This window comes from Chelonia mydas, chromosome 13 (genome assembly GCF_015237465.2).
Source record: "Chelonia mydas isolate rCheMyd1 chromosome 13, rCheMyd1.pri.v2, whole genome shotgun sequence".
Classification (NCBI taxonomy): domain Eukaryota; kingdom Metazoa; phylum Chordata; order Testudines; family Cheloniidae; genus Chelonia; species Chelonia mydas.
In genome coordinates, this window is record NC_051253.2 from 13,910,916 (window position 1) to 13,923,022 (window position 12,107).

A 12,107-nucleotide genomic window follows, 5' to 3' on the forward strand; every position below is an offset into this window, starting at 1 on the left:
GAGCATAAAAGGAGTGAAGTTTTGTCCTTTGTCTCTAGGCATTTGACCTGACAAACTGGGGTCTCCAGTAGTTGTGGAAAAGATATCCAGACACAGAGAGAGAGAGCAGGCACGAGAGTCACTGCCATAGCAGCTGATGTGTAATTAATTAAATATTAGAACATAAAAGTTGATTCTTGCCCCCAGAGGTGGAAGGTCTGATCGGCAGTGTAACAAGAGGATAAAGTTCATAGGGTTAAGAAGCATGATATGACTCTGCTACTCCTCCGTTGCCTAAGATGTAGATCTATACCCTTGGGAGATCTCCCCCAGAACAGGACCTGTTCACTCAAGATGGGTGCCGGTTCTTTAATAGTTATGTCCCCATTGCTGTATGAGATAGGCAAGCAACATTTTAGCACTTTTTATACTTGTTTAGACAGCTATGAATTAGTTGCTCGAGATACTATTGACATCTAACATGTATGTTAATTGATGTCACGCTTTCCATAGCCATCTGCCTACTATAGTCAGTGAGTTGTCTAAACAAGCCTTCAGATTAAGGCTTTTCTTGCCGTTTTGGGTCTAATATGGTTAGATTTTCCATTGAAAAAATACACTACGCAAAACAAATTGTTCCACTCTAAATCATTTACAAAAAATACAAATGACATCAGCTTCCAGCAATGCACCCCCATCTCTCTAGGTAAAAGTCTAGAAGAACTGAGCATGGCTTTAGGATTTATAGTAATCCAAATATTTTAGAGATATTTCTAATTTAGAGCCGATGAACATTTATATTTGCATACTGTATCTGATTCTTTTAAAAACTTCCATTTCTGATTATATTAAATCAATAAATGAAGCTATGAAAATGAATAATGTACCTTCTGTGAGACAAATTTTAATGAACCAGGGTATCTGTAATGTACAGGAATCTTTGAGAATCAGACTTCACATAAAAATCACAAAAAGAAAAGGAGTACTAGTGGCACCTTAGAGACTAACCAATTTATTTGAGCACAAGCTTTCGTGAGCTACAGCTCACTTCATCGGATGTATCCGAAAGCTTGTGCTCAAATAAATTGGTTAGTCTCTAAGGTGCCACTAGTACTCCTTTTCTTTTTGCGAATATAGACTAACACGGCTGCTACTCTGAAACCTGCCATAAAAATCATAGTCACTTTAGGATATCAAATAGCCACATGGAAATCCCCTGAAAGGGAATTCAAGGTGGAAAGTTGCCAGTTTATTTCCAGATAAGATGTATAATGATCCCTTAATTTCTTTTTCCTTTAAGGGAATCAGTTATTTAATTGAGCTTAGTTAGCACATCAATTATTTATGTTTTGTGGCTGTTTCTATTAACTTTGTGAACAAGCTTATATACCGTAGGGCTCAAAAGTCAATTAAAATGTTATCTCAGGACAAAAAATGGCACAACACACCATTGTTCATCAACACCTAAATATCACTGCTTAGTTTATGTTGGCCAATATGTTTTTGCCTGAATAAAGAGAGGTCAAAGTTCCTTCAAGGCCCTCTTAAGGAGTACAGTTTTTCAAGCCTTACAACCATGTAATTATAGGCCTAATTAATTTCTGAAGCCAAGTTTGCCTAGGATGCTATACTACAGTGGTGGGCAACCTGCGGCCCATCAGTGTAATGCGCTGGCAGGACACGCGACGGTTTGTTTACATTGACTGTCCGCAGGCACAGCTGCCCGCAGCTACGGTTCGCCGTTCCCGGCAATGAGAGCTGCAGGAAGCAGTGTGGGCTGCAGGGATGTGCTGGCCCCCGCTTCCTAAAGCTCCCATTAGCCGGAAACAGCGAACCGCGGCCACTGAGAACTGCGGGTGGCCGTGCCTCCGGACTGTCAATGTAAACAAACTGTCTCGCGGCCCACCAGCAAATTACCCTGAGGAGCCGCATGCGGCCCACAGGTTGCCCACCACTACTGTACTACTTCCCAAATAATACATTGGTGCAGAAAAAATTAATTACTTGATCTGTATGATGGGGTCCACAGCTTCCTGTAATCATTTCAAAAGGTAGATTTGATACAGGCAATATTTGACCGGGAGCCAGGCCTACTAGTTAGGACAAAATCCTGTTCTTTAAATCAACTAAATCCCCTCATATTCAACTTTACAGACTGTTAATCTCCAAATCACACACAGAGAGATGTAACATTTCTGAGAGTCAGGCATGGAGCAAAGTTTGAGCATATGTGCTGAATACAGTTTGCCCTGGTCTACACTTGCAGTTAAATCATGTTCCGCTACACCCATCCCATAGTCAGCAGTCAGTAATTCTCCTAGTGTAGACAAGGCTCAAATGAACTTGTTCATCCACTCCAATATTAAATAGCAGGGTTGAGCCATTTTGGAGTAAGGCTGCTCATGTCATCTAATGCTTGGAATGTGCTCTGAGTGCCGGCTGCATACTGTAAGACAAAGGGCTGCAGACTCAACTTTCCTGCATCCTTTTGAATCTGCTCACCACTAACCCAGAGCAGGCAAGCATGCCAAGTTGCATTGAAGTAAGTTAGATGGGGGAACCACATTGCCCCTGTTTTTTCCATTTCACATACATAAAGTTGTCACAATAAATCCATTCGTTTTGTTGGAAATTTGGGCCTTTGCAATAGAGGCATCTGGTATTTTGCAGGAACGGAGCAAACACAACTACAGTAGAGGGCAAGACTTTCAGACTTGAAAATCAATATGCTTTTTTTTTTTTTTTTTGGCTCTCTTCGTAGTGGTACAGAAAGTGAAACGGCAAGGGCCATCTCCTTCATTACAACTCCTAGTTGAAAAGTACAACCAGAAAAAAACAAGACATCTCTCAGCTAGGGATCTACCTTACCTACAATTTGCTCGGAATCTGACTTCTAGAAATTATACATATATGGACACAGCTGCAAAATCTTGTTAAAATTCAGCTAGCAAGCAAGCTCTCACCTTTAAAAAAAGAAGAGAAAAAAATTCAGGGACTCTGGACACTAATGAGAATTTAACTCAAGTTGCTTACTGTAAAATTAGCTTTCTCATTCACTTTATTGCTATGACCACATTTTCAGCTTGCATCAAGTGTGTGTCTGTTTCCTCCTGCTCACTATAAGATGCAAAAATAAATTAAAATACAAAGCCAGAGCTGGAATTTTGTCTCTAGAAATTGACAGAATGCAGCCAAACAAAAGAATATCATGCTGATTAATACAAATTTAGACTGTAATCTCCTCCTTACGCTGTACAACACCAATCATGCTTTCAGTGTTCAAAAAATAATAAATATTAACCCTGATTTATTTGAAATGCAAATCAATCCTCTGACTACCCATCCTGCACCATTCTCCCTGAAGTCTAATTAACAAATGGACATAATTTAAAATAATCTTCTCTCCCTTCAAACCACATAATTCCACCTCATCCTGATTTCTAATGTATATACATTACAGTTTGTTGCTGTGCAGATGAAGAACTGCGGTAGCAACAGAGATGATTTTATAGATAATGTTCTCCTTTGCCATTCTAGTTCTTCATCTGTACAGCAACAAACTGTAACATTACAAAATGAGGATAATGACTTTGAAAGGAGGGATGGGGGAAAAATAAGTAACAAAAGCAGATAAACTTTCAGAGAAAAAGATTATGTTTTCATATACACAATCTTAATGCTAGATTATAATAACAGGGGAAGAGACATAGTGACAGTCAGTGTTGCATAAGCACCTAAACCCAAACAATGTTCCCTGAAGCATCATTGGCACTTTATTAATCCTGGTCAAAATGTTTCTACCTTAACCTTTTTTGCTGATGAAAACTGCCTTTTTAAGAAATGAAATTTTTAGTGAAAAATTTTCATTTTCGTTTAAAAACCACCCATTTTTAATGAAAATCAATATTCAATCAAAAATCAGTATTTTGTTATTCTGTTTGGTTGGTCATTTTTCAATGAAAATTTTTCAAATGAAAATTTGATTTCATTTTGTTGGGGAGAAAAAACACTTTCACTTTTTTCTTGTCCCCACTTTTTTTTAAGTCGGAACAAGTAAAAAGGAGAGAGAGAAATGCTTCCCTCAGTGAATGACACTTATTAAAAAAACAAAAACAGGAGTACTTGTGGCACCTTAGAGACTAACAAATTTATTTGAGCATAAGCTTTCGTGAGCTACAGCTCACTTCATCGGCTGCATTCAGTACAGTCAATGGAAATTTTCATATATTGGCTGAATAATGGACAACACAGTACCAATGCAGAGCCCAGCATAAGGACTGAGCAGGGGCAGCTTTCTCCCCCAAGATCCTGGGATGGCCGGGGCTGCTTTAAAACCTGAGGGCTTTCGTAACTTCTTCCCAGCTACCCAAGACAGCTGTGGTACCCCTGGGAATAGTTATGGCATAGATTGTCCCAGCCACACTCTTACCACCCTGGATGCTGGAACGCACCTTGCACTAGCGTTGCACCTAGCAGGGAAGTTCTCTGGCATCAGGGATGTTCCCCAGAGAAACCCTAAAGATTATAATTATGCTTTGACTGTTTTGCTTTAGGAACAATCTCTAGAGAAATTTAAGTCACATTAGACCTCATTAGTTGGGGATTGCTCCTGCTTTGATCAGGGTGTTGGACTAGATGACCTCTTGAGGTCCCTTCCAATCCTTATATTTTATGATGCTATGATTCTAGTTTTACCTGTTCCCTCAGTTTGTGTTGCACTGAAGACTCCAGATTCCATGAAATATGGCGAAACACCCAAAAGTTCAATATGATATCTAAACCTAACTGGAACGATCTGGGTCAGTGGTGGGCAACCTGTGGCCCATCACGGTAAACCAGTGGCGGGCTGCGAGACAGTTTGTTTACATTGACTGTCCACAGGCACAGCTGCCAGCAGCCCCAGTGGCCGCGGTTCGCCGTTCCTGGCCAATGGAAGCTGCGGGAACGGTGAACCACTGCCACTGGGGCTGCTGGCAGCCGTACCTGTGGATGGTCAATGTAAATAAACTGTCTCGCAGCCCGCCGCTGGATTACTGTGATGGGCCGCGGGCGGCCCGCGGGCCGCAGGTTGCCCACCACTGCTCTGGGTGCATCTTACATCTGCAAAGTTCATCTGGAAATCTCAAAGGAAAGGCTCGCTCATCAGTTTTGTATTATTGATGGCTTCCACTCAGGCTGGCAATACTAGGAGGCCAGCCTCTCACCTGGTTCTTTGATGTGTTCGTAGCTGGATCCAGCTAGAACCCAAAGGTGGAGGCAGGCACAAAAACAAAATATAGGCCCTGACCCAAAGCACATTGAAGTAAATAGAAAGATTCCTGTTGGCTTCAGGGAGCTCTGATCAGAACCAAAAAGAGTAGAACATTACTGATACACAGACTCTTAGTTCAGAACCAAACAAAGTTAAATGAACTAAATCTCAAAATATATTTGCAAAAAGAAAAGGAGTACTTGTGGCACCTTAGAGACTAACCAATTTATTTGAGCATGAGCTTTCGTGAGCTACAGCTCACTTCATCGGATGCATACTGTGGAAAATACAGCAGATGTTTTTATACACACAAATCATGAAAAAATGGGTGTTTAACACCACAAAAGGTTTTCTCTCCCCCCACCCCACTCTCCTGCTGGTAATAGCTTATGTAAAGTGTTCTCTCTCCTTACAACGTGTATGATAATCAAGGTGGGCCATTTCCAGCACAAATCCAGGTTTTCTCCACTCCCCCCCACACCCTCCCCCCCAAAAAACCCGCTCTCCTGTTGGTAATAGCTTATCTAAAGTGATCACTCTCCTTACAATGTGTATGATAATCAAGGTGGGCCATTTCCAGCACAAATCCAGGTTTTCTCCATCCGATGAAGTGAGCTGTAGCTCACGAAAGCTTATGCTCAAATAAATTGGTTAGTCTCTAAGGTGCCACAAGTACTCCTTTTCTTTTTGCGAATGCAGACTAACACGGCTGTTCCTCTGAAACCTGTCACTTTAGATAAGCTATTACCAACAGGAGAGTGGGTTTGTTTGTGGGTGGGGGGGAGGGAGAAAACCTGGATTTGTGCTGGAAATGGCCCACCTTGATTATCATACACATTGTAAGGAGAGTGATCACTATACATAAGCTATTACCAGCAGGAGAGTGGGGTGGGGGGAGAGAAAACCTTTTGTAGTGATAAACACCCATTTTTTCATGATTTGTGTGTATAAAAACATCTTCTGTATTTTCCACAGTATGCATCCGATGAAGTGAGCTGTAGCTCACAAAAGCTTGTGCTCAAATAAATTGGTTAGTCTCTAAGGTGCCACAAGTACTCCTTTTCTTTTTGCGAATACAGACTAACACGGCTATTACTCTGAAACCTAAAATATATTTGGTTCAGATTCACGTTGCATTATGGTAGAATGGTTAGATAACTGGTTGTTTTAGCTGTAATTGTTCACCCACATCTACAATTCCTGGCTCCTATAGATCAGACAAATCTAATAAAAGAGGAAAGGACTAAATCTACCATCTCTCCAGTTCTGTATTAATTTTCATTCATCTTTGGCTTCACAATCACTTAGTTCATTTAAAGTCTAATCCCTGCAATATGTCAGTAGTTAGCATAGGTATTATAAACAGTGTTTCCCTTCCCATTGATGGAAAGGGGGGGAATATCATACAGATACTTTAATCAGTTTGCAAAAGCTTGCTGTTCATCCACAGGCTAATGTGATACCTGCTGCTTGCCAATTTAATTGCAATGACTTATTGCTGGGGAATATTACAGTCTGCGACTTTGGTTCCTGTCACATTCATTTCTGCCAGCATCCAAACCTTTGACAACAAATACATTCTCTTGAAATAATCAGAGGAGTGAGGTGTGGGGGACAGAGAATTAGTGTTAGGAACTGTGCTTCTTTTCTGTATGTCAGCATAGTCTGTCTATTAGTAAGGTTCTCCTGTATGCAATGAGGTTGGATCTGTCTGTCTTCAATTATTATCATTATTTTTCTTTGCCAGTGGGGGAAAATTTTAAGACACCCTCCTTAAGATCTTGATACAGGAAAGTACTTAAGAACGTGTTTAATTCTCATTAAAATCAGTGGAACTTAAGCACATGTTCAATTGTTTTCTTGAATAGAGATGCTTTGCTGAATCAATACTTACATTTGCAGCCACATTTCCGTGCACCCAAGCACACAGACCTGCAGCTCTGCAGCCATTAGGGCACAAATAGGATTTGTACATGCAAAGTGGCAATGTATCTGATCTGTGCACTTAATCAAATGCTGTTTGCATACACATGCAAATGAATAATAGCGCATGCAAAATTGCAGAGATAAATGTACAAGGCAGGTTGTAGTTTCTCCAGAAATCTCAGACTCAGACTTTTAAGGTAAGAAGGGACCATCATGATCATTTAATCTGACCTTCTGCACATTGCAGGCCACAAAACTTCACCCATCCACTCCTATAATAGACCTCTAACCTCTGGCTGAGTTACTGAAGTCCTCAGATCACGATTTAGAAACTTCAAGATGCAGAGAATCTACCATTTATACTAGTTTATTAAACCTGCAAGTGACCCATACCTACTGCAGAAGAATGCAAAAAAACACCAGGACCTCTGCCAATCTGACATGGGAGAAAATTCCTCCCTACCCCAAATATGGCAATCAGTTAGACCCTGAGCATGTGGGCAAGACCCACCAGCCAGACACCTGGGAAATAATTCTCTGTAGTAACTCAGAGCCCTCCCTATCTAGTGTCCCATCACCAGCTATTGTAGATATTTGCTGCTAGCAATTGCAGATCGCAAGTCTCATACTTAATGCTTTTTCTTAAATTGAACTCTTCAGAATCATTAAGCCAAATCCTAACATGTAATACTCTTGCCACACATCCTCTCCAAAATTATCCCAGGGAGGGATTATGGTCTAGTGGTTCACATATGGTACTGGGAGCCAGAACCCCTGTACTCTGTTCTTGGCTCTGCCTCTGACTCCTTGTGTGATTTGGAGAAAGTAACTAAACCGCTTTGTTCCTCCTCTATAGAAACAGGTGTAATAAGAGCTGTCCTCACAGGGTGGATGTGAGGCTTAATTATTTAGTGCCTGTAAAGTGATCTGGGATCCTCAAATGAAAGGCACTAAAAAAAAAAAAGAAAAAAAAGGACAAAGCTATTAAGAGTCTGAATTCAGGCAGGCTCCGGCAACGTTAGCTGGGGGTGTGGGAAAGGCTGAGTCATGCTCAGCCTTCCATTATTACTCATATTGCATTAAATTACAAAACAGAGCTGCTCCTTAAATCATAAGGCTTCCCCTTTGCATCCTTTTCTCCCTGTCCTAAATGGCATCTATAAAACTCTAAGCATGGTGCTCGGAAGCTGATAATATAGTTTACCTCTTTAGGGCTGAATGTAGTACCACACTGAGATGACAAACAGATGTTCTTCCTGTCTCAAGGGTTATTACAGATCCCATAATGATACTTTTTGCAAAAATCAAGTTTACCCCTGATGTCCTTGTTGAAATCCCCTCATGCAGTGCATGTTCCTGGTCCTTGTCTGAACTACAAAAATAATATTAAATTGGACATATAACATTTAATGTCTAACCTGAGGCAGCTTATATTTACTATCTGTACTTCGCTTTCAAGCCATGCTGCCCTATGGTTTCTTTCCAGTCTCTAATCTTGGGACTCATGAATGTACATTTTTTTGCTTCTTTATTAAATCCAAGGTTGATTTGAAAGGCAATATGAGAGATACCAATCATCCTAACAAAAAGCCATATGCTAGAGCATCCACACCTTCTTATATCCCATATGTCTTAAATGTAGGGAATTTATGCACTATACATGATTTAAGCATCCACACAATGCAGTTTCCTTTTTAATGATCATAAAATGAGTTCAAATCAACACAGGGGTCTCAGTGAAAGGCAACTGTGTAGTGAGGGGATGAACAAAAAAAGAAAACTTTCCAGGTCTAGAAAAAGAAGAACCCAGGGAGATCATTTTGAATTGTGCAGCATTGCCAGTGGTTTATGTACGAAGGTACAAACGATGCCCTCAGTAAGAAGTGGAGTGGGGAAGGAATATTCTCTTCCCGGGATGCAGAGTGGTGATAGAGGCACTCTGTGACTGCTTCATTGCAACCCCTGGGGAGAATACCTAGTGAAACTATATAATCTATGTGAGATGATTTGGTCTCAGTCAGGCATCTGATGGATATGTGTCCACAGCAAAAAAAAACAAAAACAAAAACCCACAACCACCACTACCTTTGGCACCGAGGAGTTTGAAACTCAAAGGCTCAAATTATTAAACATGTGTGCACTCAGCAATTAGAGCTGGTCAAAACATGGGAAAGTTGGACATTTCAACCAAAAATATCATCAGCGTTCAAAAAATGTGACCGGCCCTGCTAAATAATGTCCAGTGCAATTGCATAAGAAGGGGAATTGCTCACACACAGTCCTTCATGTGCACAAGCCCAGATGGCACATGAATGTTGGGTGTTTGCCATATAAACTTTTAAGACTTGGTCCAAAAATTATCATTCTGAAATTATGCTAGTAAGGTGTGGCCATGTCTTTGGGTATTTGCCTATACTAGCCCTTTTCTTTGACAGTATGTTTTTTCAAACATATTATTAAGTTACTCCATTTGATCACCAGTATGGAGCTTAGTAAAACTTGTTTCTTAAAATGTATTTACCCCACATATATTACAACCCTTCCACACCGCGTTGGGGAATTATCAGCCACACCGAAATCAGTCTTTAGCTCTTGTCTTTGGGCTCCAGGTATTGTCCAAACAACAAATAAACTCATAAAAAGCAAAACAAAACTTCCAGCATGGGCTTTCTACCCAGCCACAGTTCCCAGGGCTTCCCACCTAGAGTGTCCCTTTTCCAAAGGCTACTGAAGAAGCCTGCCCCCTTCCTTCAACTTCTCTCTGCAGTTTCCCCCTCTCCTGCAGCTTGTTATAAGGAACATCTGTCCCTTTCTCCGCCACTTCCAAGTTGTGAACAGGGCTGGCCAGCCTCAGGTCTTTGGCCCTTAATGGGGCAGGCCTCTCTGTTACACCCCAGATACACAAATGCTGGGAGGATCATGTGGCCCCATTTAAATTCTGCATCTCTTAGACCAGCTCCGCAGCTGGTATAAATTGGTGTAGCTGCACTAATTTAATTGGAATTACACAGCTGAGGATCCTGCTCCACAAACATTTGTGTGTTAGTGTTTCTTATGCTTCACTTGCTGAATCACTGAACAAAAATCCCCATGATAAATTAGTCTTCAGAGACTCTTTGAGATCAGTTTTTATAGGAAAACACTTCTCTGATTTATGTCTAATAATTAACACATTTCACAAAGATACAACAATGTTAAGAAGCCCAAGTAACTAAAATCTTTTGGGGAACTCTCTGGCTACTTTATACCCGATGCGATTTAAGCAAGAAAAATGGGGCAGGTTGTAATTATGCAAGCAGGTGGTGCAACTGGGGATGGCCACAGTGCAGCTGGGGAGCCCAGGTCCAGTTCCCTGTTTGTGCTTCTGTGTGCACTAACTGCCAAAGTGGTCTCAGTGTGACCTTGAAGCCATGGTCTTGCTCTCCATACTGATCAGCTCAGCTAGCCAGAGCAGAATGGAGTGTATGCTGTATCCTCACTCAGGATGGCAAGCTACTTCTCCACAGAGCACTCTCCCCTGGGAGCCTGCATGAATAATACTATCTGAGCCAGAACCTCCAGAAGCCCTGATTGTCCAGAAGTCCCCCAATACGTCTAATCACATATCTTTCCTGCTAACTCCTCCCATACTGTGCACATTACAGAGCTAGCCCCCTCGCTTCCCATGGGGCCTGATTTAAAAATAAATATGTTCATAACTGTACTTGCAAATTATGTAGTAGCATGTACAATTAATAGGAAATACTTCATGTGAAATTGCTCAATTTGTGTGCATAATTTAGGCAAGCAAATGCATTCACATTTTTCACACCTAACTTTTTGAAATTCTAGCCTGCATGCTACTTAGGAGGCTACATTTTTCACAGACTATCTCCCTTCTTTCACAAGGCTTGGGAGACACTCTGTTGCTAATGAAAACAATTTATTTGTGGATATCATTAGTGGAGTGAAATCCCCCAAGTAAGTTTCTGGCCTACAGAAATACATCTGAAAATTGAGTTTAGGAGTATTACTTACAACATTTTTCCCGAGTAATATCATATTACTTCTTTCTACAGCTTCTGGACATGGTCATTAGTATTTTTAAATGTCTAAGTAGGTGAAAAATTACTCATCTAGAAAGATCTTTCATTTTTACATCCAAAATTAACTACTTGCGTAAACAGAAATGCAAAAACAAAAACAAAAAAACCACTCAACTCTGCTGGAGATACAGAACAGAAGTAGACACAGCATATATTTACATGTATATAACAACAATGGATAAGCCAAAAGAGCAAAAATAAATCTTCAAGCAGACCAGTCAAAGTTTCCTGGGAAAAACATTGCTTGAGAAGCCAAGAATAAGAATCATAAGAGGAATAATGAACCACGCCTTCGTATGGGTCTGCAGAACTCCCATGCAAGTCAATGAAAATCAGTGGAGAGCTATAGGTTGGAGTTGTCTTCCCTCTGGAGTACAGTGAAAGCACCCATATCTTTGGAAGAAAAGCATCATGGTAGACTGCATAAGACAGGGGGCTGGGAGTCACAAAATTTGAGACCTCTAATCATGTTTCTATCATTGACACATTTTCAAAAGAGCTCAGCTCCAATTTAAGCATCTAAATAAGGGCCAGATTTTCAACAACAAAAAAAGCCCAGTACCCAACACACTGAGCATTTTTGAAAATCTGGCTCCTATTGAAAGTAATAAATTATGAAGAGTGAATATTAGAAGCAATAATCCCTGTGGATTGTTTGTGAGCTGCCCACCCATAGGCTGAAATATGTTTTTGACAGTAATATTAATCAATTATTTTCATATAAACAAATCTGTAAAAATCAAAGTCTGCCCATGGAACATTTGCAAAGTAAAAAAAGAGACTATGTTCTGGAATACATTTCTCAGAGTATCTGCTCTACTCAATTTACCCAACTCTGTTTCCTATCTTCCCTACCACATTCTTTG